This window comes from Jaculus jaculus, chromosome 19 (assembly GCF_020740685.1).
Source record: "Jaculus jaculus isolate mJacJac1 chromosome 19, mJacJac1.mat.Y.cur, whole genome shotgun sequence".
In the NCBI taxonomy this organism is placed as follows: Eukaryota; Metazoa; Chordata; class Mammalia; order Rodentia; family Dipodidae; genus Jaculus; species Jaculus jaculus.
This window is the reverse complement of record NC_059120.1, coordinates 54007549-54021585: the sequence shown is the minus strand read 5'-3', so window position 1 is coordinate 54021585 and position 14037 is coordinate 54007549. Positions and strand designations below refer to the sequence as shown.

At 46.3% G+C, this 14037-nt stretch overlaps 1 protein-coding gene across 2 annotated transcripts in view; it reads left to right on the top strand.

Moving 5' to 3' along the window:
* The first annotated feature begins 989 nt into the window (after positions 1 to 989).
* The window catches only part of Otud7b (OTU deubiquitinase 7B), a 64244-nt gene continuing 51196 nt past the window's right edge, over positions 990 to 14037 (top strand). For both annotated transcript variants that reach the window (XM_045138136.1, XM_045138137.1), the window contains exon 1: positions 990 to 1366. The gene's annotated coding sequence lies outside the window, so the exon portion shown is untranslated. The remainder of the gene's footprint in view (positions 1367 to 14037) is intronic.

Genomic DNA, 14037 nt, shown 5'->3' with positions numbered 1-14037 from the left:
AAGGTTATGTCTGGTACTAGGCTGACCTGGAATTCACTATATAGTCTTTAGGGTGACCTCAAACTCTTAGTGATCCTCCTACCTGCCTCCTGAGTGCTGAGATTAAAGGCGTGAGCCACGACACCCGGCTTAGTTTTTGTTTTATGTATTTTTTTCCGGTTTAAGTTTTATGTATTTTACTAATTTGTAAGATCTCAGGAATTTTTTGGATTTCCGGTCTTGTTGATCTTTGTATTCCCGATCTTACAGTGCGCAGTGCCTTCGCACATAGTAGGACCTCAATAAACAGATGTTGCATTATGTTGCAGTGCAATGTAAAGTTCATAAACAAAGAGTGTCAAGTGACTTTTATCGACTGTGCTAACAGCAAGGTGTGTCAATTAAACAATCGTTATGCAAGTAAACGTTGTTTATAGAGAGCGGTCTGTGCACCTGAAAAGAGTTCAAGAACACGGGAAATGCCTACGTGGGTGGAGACTGGTTTCAAAGATGCGTTGTTATTTTGGTTTTTTTTGTTTTTTTTTTTCCTTCGCTGGGCCCAGAAAAGCTGCGTGGAGTACACTAGCATTTCAGTCTTTCCATCCTTCTCACCTTTCTACAACTCCCCCTTCCCGATTTCTGTGTCTCACCCCCGAATATCCTCCCAGAAGGGCTGGAGCCAAAGGGATGCCACTCTAGACTCTGGAGAGCAGCCGCGGGTCCCTCCGGCTCCGGGTCGGTCAAGATCGCTTGGGGGTAAAAAGGAGCTCCGGGGACTCGAGCCCCGAACGCTCGGGGTCACGCGCCGGCCGAGCCGCGCTGCAAACCGGCCGCGCGGGCCCGGGGCGCGGCGCTGGGGGCGGGGCGCGGCGCTGGGGGCGGGGCGGGGCGGGGCCTCCGCGGGGAGGGGCGGGGCGGGGCGGGGCGGGGCGGGGCGGGCGGGGGCCCCGGGGGCGGCCTGGGGTGTTCCCACTAACCCGCTCCGGCCGGAAACTGGCGTTTGTTTCCGGCCGGACGGACGGCCGAGAGCTACCGCTCCCGAACCAACCGGCCGGAGTGTCGGAGTGACGACCCCGGTGTGGAGCAGGCAGCACGAGAAAAAAAAAAAAAAAAAAAAAAAAAAAAAGCCACCGGGAGAGAAAGAGAGAGAGAGAGAGAGAGAGAGAAAGAGAGACACCGAGTCTAGATCAAGTGAGCGCCCCGGCTCCCGTTCCGGATCCCGTGCAAGAGCAAACGGCCGCGTCCGCCCGCCGCCGCCTCCATCGTCGTCGTCGGGGGAGGAGGGGCCGGCCGGACCCCGGGGTCACTCGCGGAGGAATGAAGAAGACAGGCCACCGGGCCCCGCTCTCCGTCCGGGCCTAGGGCCTGCGCCCCGGAGTCCTCGAGGGTAACGGAGCCCCCGATGCCCACCCCGCCCCTCCCGCCTCCGCCGAGTCCCAAACTCCGCGCCGCCGGCGCCCTCCCTCCCTTCCCTCCCCGCCCCTCCCCGCGACCGCGCTCCCGGAGCCATGTCGCTGAGCGCGGTCCTCGGGTCGCCCGGCCGCCCCCTTGCCCAGCTCCTGACCGTTCCCTCTCCTCCTCCTCCTGCCTTTTTTATCTTTATTTTTACCTGCGTCCCGCGCTCCCGACCTCTCTCCCAAGCCGCGGTGGGCAGTTTGGACGGGTCCCCTTCTTGTCACCCTAAGACTTTTTTTCCTGGGGGGGGGGGGATGATGGATGGAGGACTTTTCGGGCTGGTCAAGGTGCAGGCTTACTGTAACCCGTTCATCCGTAGGAGAAAGTTCTTTTTCTTTCTTTCTTTCTTTTTTTTTTTTTTTAAGTCACTATAAAAAAAAAATGAGTGAAGACAAGCGCGTCCAGTCATGGAGGAAGGGAGCGGAAAAAAAAAAAAAGATTTTGTGTGTTCATGTGTGCATGCGTGTGTGTGCATGCGTGTGTGTGTGCACGCGCGCGCGTGTGCACAGATTCTAGGGCAGGCTTATGAACTTTGGAGAAAGAGGAGAGCAAATAAACAAACAAACAAACAAAAAAAGTTGCTCTGAGCCGATGGAAACTTTAGAAGCTGATGTCGAGGAAGCCGGGGGCTGCGTGATCTCGCTGTTCTCATAATTACTAGGTTAACGGTGTGGCTCTGGTGGCGGTGGGATGGGATTTGTTTACTGGGCCGGCGTATTTTTAGCTTGTCGGCGGCGAGGACCGGTCTCAGACTCGGTCCTCTTCGGGGGGGATAGGGTGTCGGCCTCGCGAAGGTGGATCCTCTGGGCCCAGTGCTCGAGATGCTCGAGATGCACGCGTGCGGCACGCAGAGAGCAGCTGCCTGGTGAAACCGGCTGGGAGAGGTTACCCTCCTAACTTTCCAGGGAGGTTTTCTTGAAGGCAAAACCAAGAATGTAGCTTTGACTTTTGTTTTCCCTGTCTTTTTTGTGAGTACTACATATAATGTTTTATTTAGGGAAAGGCAAGGCTGGTAATTAAAATTTTTTTTTTTTTTTTTTTTTTGCTCTTGGCTTTTCCTGCTATATACATCTTTGAAAGACTGGATCCCTTTGTTTCTTGGAGCATGTTTCAAAGGTGGAAAAGGAAAGTGTACCGAGAAGTGGTGGTTTTTAAGACTACTCTAAAAGTGCACATAAGTCTTATTTTCATTTTTCTATATTACATAGCTTTGAAAACCACTTGAGAGAATTTCCTTCCCAGTAAATGAGATTCTTCCTGATAGGTGAAGTCTGCAGGGAGTTAGGTTGAAGTGGTCTGGGAGGAGACTTGTAGGTAAATGTTTGCTGAACGTAATTTACAAGTAAATACATTCTAGGTAAACAATTAAGGATTAATTATACTCTTTGTCCTGTAGGTTAGTAGCATGCTGGGCTAGTCTGTTGATATTTGGAAGGCTGAACAGAACTGTAAAATACATGAAATTGATGTTGTCCCCGTACAGCCTCAATAGCAGCGGGTCTGTTCAAATTTCCAGTAGTGGACTGGCATGCTTCAGAGTGCCTTCCCCACTGAGCGGCCAGTTTCTGTGTACTGGAAGAGTGCAGATAAATGCAAATATTAGCTCATGTTAGGAATAATTAAGGAGGAGGTAAATATGCTGAAAACATATACTTCAAAACCAAAATAGATTTTTCGATTTTCCTTTTTATTTTGGATTATCAGCACTTTTCTGTCAATAATGATCCATTAACATGAATAATTTAGAATTCAACAGATACCTGCCTTGGACATTAAACATCTAAGTAGGAAGTGATGGAAGATAGTTTCCAGACTCCGGCTAATTTTCTGCTTGTTCTTTGTGCTGTTTCACTTAGTATTGAAGACTCCTTGGTGGTTGGGGCTGGGGGGAGGAGAGGACTGAAACTGCCACAGAAAGGTCTACCGATGTTTTGTGTAAGGCAGGACGACCGGTAATGAATGATAATTGTTACTTGGATTTTGGTGGAGGTAATATCATCAACTTGGAAATAATAATTGCTTAAATAATAATTGCATTGTATCTTCCTTCCCCTCTACTATTTAGTGCAAAAGATTGAATTTGAGGCCTAAAATTTTTTTGTTTTTGTTTTTCAAGGTAGGGTCTCGCTCTAGCACAGGCTGACCTGGAGTTCACAATGTAGTCTCAGAGGGGCCTTGAACTCACAGCGATCCTCCTACCTCTGCCTCCTGAGTGCTGGGATTAAAGGCGTGCACCACCATGCCCAGTGGTTTGAATTTTTTTTTTTTTTTCAAAGTAGGGTCTCACTGTAGCCCAGGCTGACCTGGGATTCACTATGGAGTCTCAGGGTGGCCTTGAACTCAAGGCAATCCTCCTACCTCTGCCTCGCGAGTACTGGGATTAAAGGTGTATGCCACCATGCTCGGTGGGTTGAATTTTTAATATGAAAGAACAGAGGACATTTAAAAAATATAAGAAATCCTTGCTGAATAATGACTGGATACTCTTAGAGAGATAAAGCAGTCTGTAAGGCCAGTGAGTCTTTGGGGAGACATAAATGATTTAGAACAGGTGTCTTTTCCCTTGGAGCAGGGTGTGAGGTGTGGAGAGGAAAGGGCAGGGATACGGGAAGAAGCTTTGACATTTAGGAAACAAAACCAGGCTTAATGTGGCACAAGCACAGTGTGTCAGGCTGAGAAAATTTGAAGTAGCAAGGGATTAGTGAGATTAAAATAGGGGATGTTTCTTATTCATTTATTTGGTTTTTCGAGGTAGGGTCTTACTCTGGTCCAGGCTGACCTAGAATTTACTATGTTGTCTCAGGGTGGCCTTGAACTCACGGTGATCTTCCTACCTCTGCCTCCTGAGTGCTGGGATTAAAGGCATGTGCCACCATGCCCGGCAATTTCTTATTTTTTTTAATTTAAATTAAATTTAATTTATTTGACAGAGAAGTGGGGGAGAGAGAGACAAAGAAGCAGATAGAGAGAGAATGGGCATACTAGGGCCTCTATAACCACAAACTTCAGATGTATGTACCACCTTGTCCATCTGGCTTATGTGGGTACTGGGGAATTGAACCTGGGTCCTTAGGCTTAATAGGCAAATGCCTTAACCACTGAGCCATTTCTCCAGCCCTATTTTGCTTATGTTTTAAAAAATATTTTTCTTTTTATTTATTTATTTATGAGAGAAAGAAAGAGAGAATGGGTGTGCCAGGGCTTCCATAACCACTGCAAACAAATCCCAGATCGTGTACCACATTGTGCATCTGGCTTATGTGGGTTCTGGGGAATTGAACCTGGATCATTAGGCTTTGCAGGCAAGCACCTTAACTGCTAAACTGTCTTCCCAGCCATATTTTGCTTATTTTTGTTAAGGTTGCACAGAAACACAATTGTAGAAAAGAGGTATAAACAAATTATTTTTATAAAGTGACCCTTGTAATTATTAGCCAAGTTAAGACATATCCATTCCAAAATCCTATATTATGCTTCCCAATTTCAACAGTCCTTTTCTGCAATAGGCTAAGTTTCTGAGCAGTAGATTTTGTAGGCAAGCACCTTAACCGCTGGACTATCTTTCCAGTTTTCTGACCAGTAAATTTTGAAGTGAGCGTGAGAGGCTATGGATTAGCCATAGAGACGTATGAGCCACGACATTATTAGGTGCACTTTGACTCTACTTTTTACTGTGTGACCTTGTAGGAGTTACTTCTCTACCATTACATAGAAAATAAAGTATGCACCCTCAAGTAAATGAAAGTTTTCTGTGTCAGAAATAAACTCAAAGAATTTTTCCAAGGATAGAATGAGCAGGGTGCGGTGATGGTGTGTATGACTGAGCTGCGTGTGGGGTGTCACAGGGTGACGGGGGAGAGTGTGGGTTGCGAAAGTCACGGGTAGCGAGAGGGTGGAGTGGACTCAGAGGCCAGGCTGTTGGGTGTTGATAGCAGGGTCAATGGAGTCATTGTAGGTCCTCGAACAAAGGCTGGATTTAATGAGAAGTATTGAGCTCTTTGGTCCAGGAACTCTGGGCGGGACAGGGAGTCAGGCACTGGTACAGTGTGACTCTTCTTTTCTGGGCCATCCTGGCCTAAAGAGAAATAGCTGGTGGACCTAAGATCCCTTGCAGAAGTTTTTGTATTTGCCTACCATACTATCCTTAGCTCTGCTTGCCCCGTCTCCCAGTGCACCAACCTGTGGCTGGGTTCTCTCCAAAAGCTTGTGGTAAGGATGGCGTTACGTTTCAAGGACATTTAACTCTTCTTTAACTCTGCTAATGTAGGCAGCTGTAATAGAAGAGTTCAGGGCGCAATGGAGAAACTTCTAGTTTTAAAAAAATGAATTCTTGCCGGGCGTGGTGGCGCACGCCTTTAATCCCAGCGCTCAGGAGGCAGAGGTAGGAGGATCTCTGTGAGTTCGAGGCCACCTTGAGACGACATAGTGAATTCCAGGCCAGCCTCAGCTGCTAGAGTCCCTACCTCAAAAAAAAAAAAAAAATTCTTCTTTGGCGTATCTTACTGATGCTGCATTTACATCTCTTAGCGTACATTACCTGTGGTCTTGGCAAAAGGCTTAAAGACTTGGCTTCCTTAGAAACCCAAGAGAGGCTAGTCCATTTGTGGACCACTAAAACTAGGCTATGCTGAATACTTGATTGCCGACTAAGTTCTTTTCAGAATCTGTGGAGGTCCAGTGTGGCTTCTCGGGCTGCTACCTAATGCTTGAAACGGCTGGCAGACGACGTCCCTGTGCGGCCCGAGCGCGTCTTTGTCCACACAGCCTGAGGCCTCCGTGCTGTGCCACATCGCTGAAGGGAGAGCCGGGGTCCTCCAGGGTCCTGGGCATCGAAGAGTCTTCCCTGAGACAGCTGTCACATTTTTCCTCCTGAAGGAAATTACTTTGAAAATGCGGCCAGTTGACAGTGTGGTGGCTAATGCCTATAATCCAGCACTTCGGAGGCTGGGGGAGGATTAACGTGAGTTTGAGGCCAGCCTGGGCTGCAGAGCGAGTTCTAGGTCAGCCCGGACTAGAGTGAGACTCTACTTTAGAAATAAGTATACTGGTTAATTTATAAAAAAGAAAAAAAATACGTCCAATTAAAGGAATGAGAAGCATCAGCATTAAACAGAAGCACAGGGCTGTTCCTTCACTTGCCTTGCTGTCCTACATTTCTCCCCTCCCCCGCTCAGAGTCATTACAAAGCTATGTTTGTGACGTCATCAATGCAGGTGATTACTTCCCAAGTCAGGAGATTGTGTTTATGAGCTGGAAATCAGAAGTGCAAGGCAGGGGTTTTAGCTTACAGAGCTACACTGGGATTATTTTCAGTTCCATTTGTTTATTTTTAATTCTGTGTGTGCTTGCATGTTCTTCTGTATGAGTGTGGGCACGTGGTGTGGTGGTCAGAGGACAACTTTTGGGTTCACCTTGTTTCTTGAGGCACGGTCTCTCCTTTACCCCTCTGCTTGCTAGGCCAGCTAGACCAGCAAGTTTCCAAGAAATGCTCCTGGTTTTGCTCCCCTCTCCCCATAGGTGTGCTGGGATTACAGAAGCTCACCATGGCTTCTGGCTTTTTTACATGGGGTCTGGGGATCTGAACTCAGGTACTCATGCCTGTGTGTCAGGGGCTTTATCCATTGAGCCATCTCCTCAGCCTTTACTACATTAAAAAAAATGTCATTATTTAGTTATTTACTTGAGAGAAAGAGACAATGAGTGACTGAGCCGTGCCACGTCATCCAGCCATTGCAAACAGACTCCAGACGTATGTACCACCTTGTGCATCTGGCTTGTGTGGGTCCTGGGGAATCGAACCTGGGTCCTTTGGTTTTGCAGGCAAGCATCTTAACCACTAAGCTATCTCTTCACCCTTCCTTTTCTTTTCTTTTCTTTTCTTTTCTTTTCTTTTCTTTTCTTTTCTTTTCTTTTCTTTTCTTTTCTTTTCTTTTCTTTCTTTCTTTTCTTTTCTTTTCTTCTTTCTTTCTGTCAGGGTCTCACTCTAGCCTAAGGTGACCTGGAACTCTGTAGCCTTAGCTGACCTCAAACTCATGGTGATCCTCCTACCTCAGCCTCTTGAGTGCTGGGGTTATAGGAATGAGGTACTTACTATGCCTAGCGCCTAGATGTGTTTTTTTTTTTTTTTTTTTTGGTGTTATGTCTTATCCCTTCTTTTTCTCTACGAAATTGGGTAAGAGAAAACATTAAACTTATTTTTAGTGGCCTGCTCTGATTTCTATTCTATGCTAAGTGTCTTAAAGGATTGGGGAAAAATGACAACTTTGTGTCCGTGATGAGCTGACAGTTAACTGCAAGTAGGCAGCATAGAAAGGAATGAACACATGCTGAGCCGCTATTAACGTTAACGTGCTAGACAGTTTGAAAATGTGAAGGTATTATTGGTTACATAGTACAGACTTCATATCATAGGTAATTTGGGAGACAGATACTCAGTTAATTATGAATGATGTCACAAAGGAATTATAGCATTTCAGATATTAAAAATGAGAAGAGCCAGGTATGGTAGCATATACCTGTAATCCCAAACCCAGCACTTGAGAGGCTGGAGATTGTGAAGTTCAGGTCAGCCAAAGCAACATAGCAAGCTGTCATCTAAAAAAAAAAAAAAAAAGTCATTTAGGAGCTGAAAGGGATTAAGTGAATTCCTTGAAGCAGGGCTTCAGATGTTTTGGGGGCACTGATTAGATTGACCTGGGTAGCCGTGACTGGGAGTGAAATAAAGGGACCACTGTTTGGGGCTATATTTATAAGTTTGTATGTTAAAAAACAGGGCAAATAAGGAACCCATGTAGATTTTTAAATTTTTTAAAAATTTTTATTTATTTATTTGAAAGTGACAGAGAGAGAAAGAGGCAGAGAGAAAGTGAGAGAGAGAGAGAATGGGTGCACCAGGGCCTCCAGCCACTGCGAATGAACTCCAGACGCGTGCGCCCCCTTGTGCATCTGGCTAACGTGGGTCCTGGGGAACCGAGCCTTGAACCGAGGTCCTTAGGCTTCACAGGCAAGCGCTTAACTGATAAGCCATCTCTCCAGCCTCCCGTGTAGATTTTTGATTACAGTATCAGTAGATGAACAGTGGGACACAGATAGTTTGCTAGCTCAGAGGGAAGGGAGCGCGACACCTAGAGTGTGCCATGTGCTTAGCCTGAGTTAGAGCTGTGCAGGATGGGTGAGAAGAAAGTGAAAATGAGGTTGTGAATGAAGAATCGAAATTAAGGCTGGGTATGCAGACAAGGGAGGGGGATGAGTCAGGGAAAACTATGGCATATTAATATTAATCCCGAGTTATCTGAGATATTGACATTTTTCTAAGGTTTCTCCATTTAAGGGAGAACATGGCGGTTTCATTTGGGGTATATTGAATTTTGAGTGACACGTGTCTAAATGAAAGCTGTTCTGGTTGTGAGAGTTGTATGCCTGAAGCTAGGACAGAGGTAGAGTCATGGTGTCCGAAAATGCAGTCAGCACCTAAAGCTAAGAGAATCGCTAAGCTCTGTGAGAACTAGATTTTCTTTATTTTTATTTATTTGAGAGTGACAGACAGAGAAAGAGGCAGAGAGAGAGAGAGAGAGAGAGAGAGAGAGAGAGAGAGAGAGAGGGGGGGCGAGAGGGGGAGAAAATGGGTGCATCAGGGCCTCCAGCCACTGCAAACAAACTTCAGATGCATGGGCCCCCTTGTGCACCTACCTGGCTTACGTGGGTACTTAGGAATCAAGCCTCAAACCAAGGTCCTTAGGCTTCACAGGCAAGCACTTAACTCGATTTTCGAGAATGTAGAATGGTGGATAGTGTTCTGATAATTTCGAACATCAGCATTTCCCACTCTGCAGAGGCCATCTGAATTGGTTTTTCTTTTTCTTTTTTTCAAGGTAGGGTCTCACTCTAGTCCAGGCTGACCTGGAATTCACTATGTAGTCTCAGGGTGGCATTGAAATTTTGGTGCTCCTCCTACCTCTGTCTCCTGAGTGCTGGGATTAAAGACCATCATGCTGGGCCATTTTTGTTTTTATTTTTATTTTTGTTTCTCGAGGAAGGATCTTGCTGTAACCCAGGCTGACCTGGAATTCACTATGTAGTCTCAGGGTGTCCTCAAACTCAAGGCAACCCTCCTTCCTCTGCCTCCAAGTGCTGGGATTAAAGGTGTGCACCACCACCCAGCTCCATTCAGTATATATTGGATGTGTCATAAACACTGTCCTAGACACTAAGGAGATGGAAGTGGGCCAGACAAAGCCTGTACCCCAAGGAATGTGAGGGTCTAGTAGAAGGAGACAAGTGTGTAAATAGACATGACGGTGATGGAAGCAGTGGAAGAATTTGGGTGGGGGAGGGTGGGAGCCCAGAGGCCACTCCTGCCTTGGCCCTGCAGGGATTGGACAGCGCCTCCCAGAGGAGGTGACATTTGCCTCTGAGTCTTGAAGGGTGAGTTAAGTGTATATCCAGCCTACAGAGTACTGGGAAGAGCAACTCCACACTGAGAATACAGCTTGAACAAAAGCCTAAAAGCGTGAAGCCGGCTCTTTCATTTAACTTCTAAGCAGTTAGGGCTGGCAAACAGGGCCGGACAAGGATGGGGCTAGAAATGTAAGAAAGGTGGAACATGAAGAGTTTTATTTATTTACTATTTATTTGGTTTTTCTAGTTAGGGTCTTGCTCTAGCTCAGGCTGACCTGGAATTTAATTCACTAGGTAGTCTCAGGCAGGCCTTGAACTCAAGGTGATCCTCATACCTCTGCCTCCTGTGTGCTAGAATTTACTGGAACTTATAGCCCAGGCTGGCCTTGAATTTATGGTAATACCCTTGCCTCAGCCGCCTAAACTGGGATTATAGGTGTGAGCCACCATGACTGGTTTATTTTTATTCTGTGGTGTTGGGGATTGAACTCAGGGCCTGGTGCATGCTAGGCAAGTGCTCTGTCACTGGAGTACTTAACGTTGTGATGAGCTACTTAAGAATTACAAGCATCCAGTGATAAAATGAGTTTCACATCCAAGAAAGGTGATTTATGTCAGTGCTGTCTAGGATGTATCTGAGAGGGACAAAGCCATTTAGTCATCCCTTGCCGCCAGTGGTGATGTTTGTGGAGTCAGAGGACTGGAGGACCTACTGTGCTTCCTGGTTCTTCCTTACTCACTTTCACATGCAATACCCGAGGACCTAATCGCCATCACGGGGCCACTTAGTCATACCTGGGTCTACAGTACAGTCTTCCGTGGCTGGTTATGAGGGTGAGTGATAAATGTGAACTTACACGTTCTCTTACATGTCCCCATTTGAGTGTTTGTTTCATTGTTATACTTTGCATTGTGTTGGAAGACAGACAGCATTCCATTCTACTGTCCTTTCTTATTAAATTAATTAATTTATTTGAGAGAAAGAGGCATATGGGGAGAGAGAGTGAGGTTGAGAGAATAGGCGTGTCAGGTCCTCCAGCCACTGCAAACAAACTCCAGGTGCATGTGCCACCTTGTGCATCTGGGGGTCCTGGGGAATCAAACCCAAGCTGTTAGGCTTTGCAGACAAGTGTCTTAATCACTGAACCATCTCTCCAGCCCCCAAAAGGAAGTTTTCATTGTCATCCCGAATCAGACAGCTAGGGGAGTGAGAGTCACCTTCCCACATAACTCAAATGCCAGTTTCTCAGGCAAGCTCCTTAACTGCTAAGCCATCTCTCCAGCTTGTCCACTGTCCTTTTCATCCAAAGTGAACAGTGGATTTCCAAGATAGGACAGACTGTCTGCTCTGAGAGGCACTCTGGGGTGAGGTGAGCAGCACGCTAGGGCTCCTCAGCTGTAGTGAGTCAGATGTAGAAGATGTAGAAGACTCTATCTGGAAGTGTGCTCCATCATGCCCGGCTACTGCCCTGTATTTTTAATTCCCTTGGATTTTTCTGAAGGAAAAGTGAGTTGTGGTGAGCATGGTGGTGCACTCCTTTAATCCCGGCACTTGGAAGGCAGAGGTAAGAGGATTGCCGAGAGTTCGAGGCCACCCTGAGACTCCGAGGCCACCCTGAGACTCCATAGTGAATTCCAGGTCAGCCTGGGCTAGAGCGAGACCTTACCATGAAAAACCAAAAAAAAGTGAGAGTTTGCATTTTAGTCATTTTTCCTGGAAAAGAACATGGTAAGGTAGAGTGCCTCTTAACAAGTTCTCAGATTCCACAGCAGGGAGTGTGGCAGGAAGGATTCCTTCCGCTGAAGGCCTCCCTTGCTTCTTGACTGAATTGTGATGTCCTTATTGTTGTTGTTATGATTTCCCTCTCAGCTGTGTCAGTATCTCCTCAGAGAAGGGCTTTGGTTAGAAGCTTTCCACTTCAGCAGAGCTGCCAATTCGTAATTCTTTCTCAAGTGGGCAAGGGTACATTTTGTTTTTGTTTGTGAGTGTTGGGGTCATAGAAAAGCCACTCACAGTACGTCCTTGTCTGAGTTCCTGGGTAGCTGGATGATTCCTTGGCTTTATTTTGGGGCGATGACTTGGTTTCACTGGCATTTGAGTTATGTGGGAAGGTGGCTCTCACTCCCCTAGCTGTCTGATTCGGGATGACAATGAAAACTTCCTTTTGGGGGCTGGAGAGATGGCTCAGCGATTAAGACACTTGTCTACAAAGCCTAACAGCTTGGGTTTGATTCCCCAGTACCCGTGGAAAACCAGATGCACAAAGCATCTGGAGTTCATTTCCAGTGGCTAGAAGCCCTGGCGTGCCCATTCTCTCTCTCTCTCTTCCTGCCCCTCCCTCCTTGCAAATAAATAAATAAAATCTTTAAAACTTCCTTCTTGTCCAGCATTGTCAGCCTCCACCCTGTTGTGAGCACTTGTGTGTGCACTGGGTAAAGGCTTTTCTTTAGCCAAAAAAGAAACGAATCAAATGTCTTCTTAAAAATTTAGGGGCACTATCCTCTATTATTACTATTATTTAACTATTTTTATTTATTTGAGAGCGCAGACAGAGAGAAGGAGGCAGAGAGAGAGAGAGAGAAAGAATGGGCACGTCAGGGCTTCCAGCCACTGCAAACAGAACTCCAGACGCTTGCGCCCCCTTGTGCATCTGGCTAACGTGGGACCTGGGGAACCGAGCCTCGAACTGGGGTCCTCGGGCTTCACAGGCAAGTGCTTAACTCCTAAGCCATCTCTCCAGCCCATATTACTATTATTTGAATATTTTATTTATTTATGTGAGAGACAAAAAGAGGCAGAAAGAGAGAGAATGGGCACACCAGGGTCTTTGTGCCACTTTGTGCATCTGGCTTTAAGTAGTTACCCGGTAATCAAACCTGGTCCATCAGGCTTTGCAAGCAAATGTCTTTATCTGCTGAGCAATCTCTCCCACCCCTGCTTCTATTTTGTGTTAATGACTACTATTTTGTTTTTTTTCAGATGCTAGGCAGGTTCTCTACTATTGACATACATACCCAGCCTGTGGTTACTCTAGTTGCTTAGTTACCTGGTCCTTTCTTCTATTTTATTGTAGTGTTTTGGCTTGTGGTGTGTGTGATGTGTAATATATGCACATATGTCTGCAGATAACACGTGCCCTACGCACACAAGTGCAGATGCCAGAGGAGAATATTAGGTGCTTTTGTCTTATTGCTCATCTGCATAATTCTTTCCTTGAGACAAGCCTCTCCCCCATTGACTTGGAGCTGCTGTCTCAGTGAGCCCCCAACCCCTTACATGGGTTCTAGGGAGTTGAACTTGGAGCTCTCTGGCCTGAGAGACCCTCATCATGCTTGAGGGACAAGTGCTCTTGATTGCTGAACCCTGCCCTCTTTCTTAATTTTTTTGCCTGTGAATGTATGTGTGTGGTATGCATGCATGTGTTTGCATGTTTGTATGTGTATGGACATACATGTAGATACAGAGGTTGACTTTGGATCACTTCCTCAATTATTCTCCATCTTATTTTTATTTATTTTTTAATTTTTACTTATTTATTTATTTGAGAAAGAGAAACGAGAATGAATGGCAGGTGTGCCAGGGCTTACAGCCGTTGTAAACCAACTCCAGATACATGGGCTGCCCTGTGCATCTGGCTTGTGTGGGTCCTTGGAAATTGAGCCTGGGTTCTTTGACGTCATAAGCAAGTACCCCAACCACTGAGTCATCTCTCCAGACCTCTCAAGTCTTATTTCTCGAAACAGGGTTTACCCTTAATCCTGCAGCTCCCTGATTCTGCTGGCCTGGCTGGCCAGTAAGCCCCAGGGATCCCTGGGTCTCTTTTCCCCCACCGCGGGCTTAAAGGCTCATGCCACCGTGATCAGCTTTAGGTGAGTGTTAGGGACCAGAACTCAGGTTCTCATGCTTGCATGGTAAGCAATTTCCCAACTAAGCCATCTCCTCAGCCTCTTAATTTTTTTTTTTTTTTCAAGACAAGGTTTTACTCTAGCCCAATGTGACCTGGAACTCACTCCGTAATTTCAGGATGGCCTTGAACTCACAGTGATCCTCCTAGCTCTACCTCCTGAATGCTGGGATTAAAGGCCTGTGCCACCATGTCTGGCTCCTTACTTGATTTTTAAATTCTGTATAATGTGCTATTTTAAGCAATTAGAAAATTTTAGGGAGAAATCCCTAACATACTTTTGAGCGTACAGCCCACATGT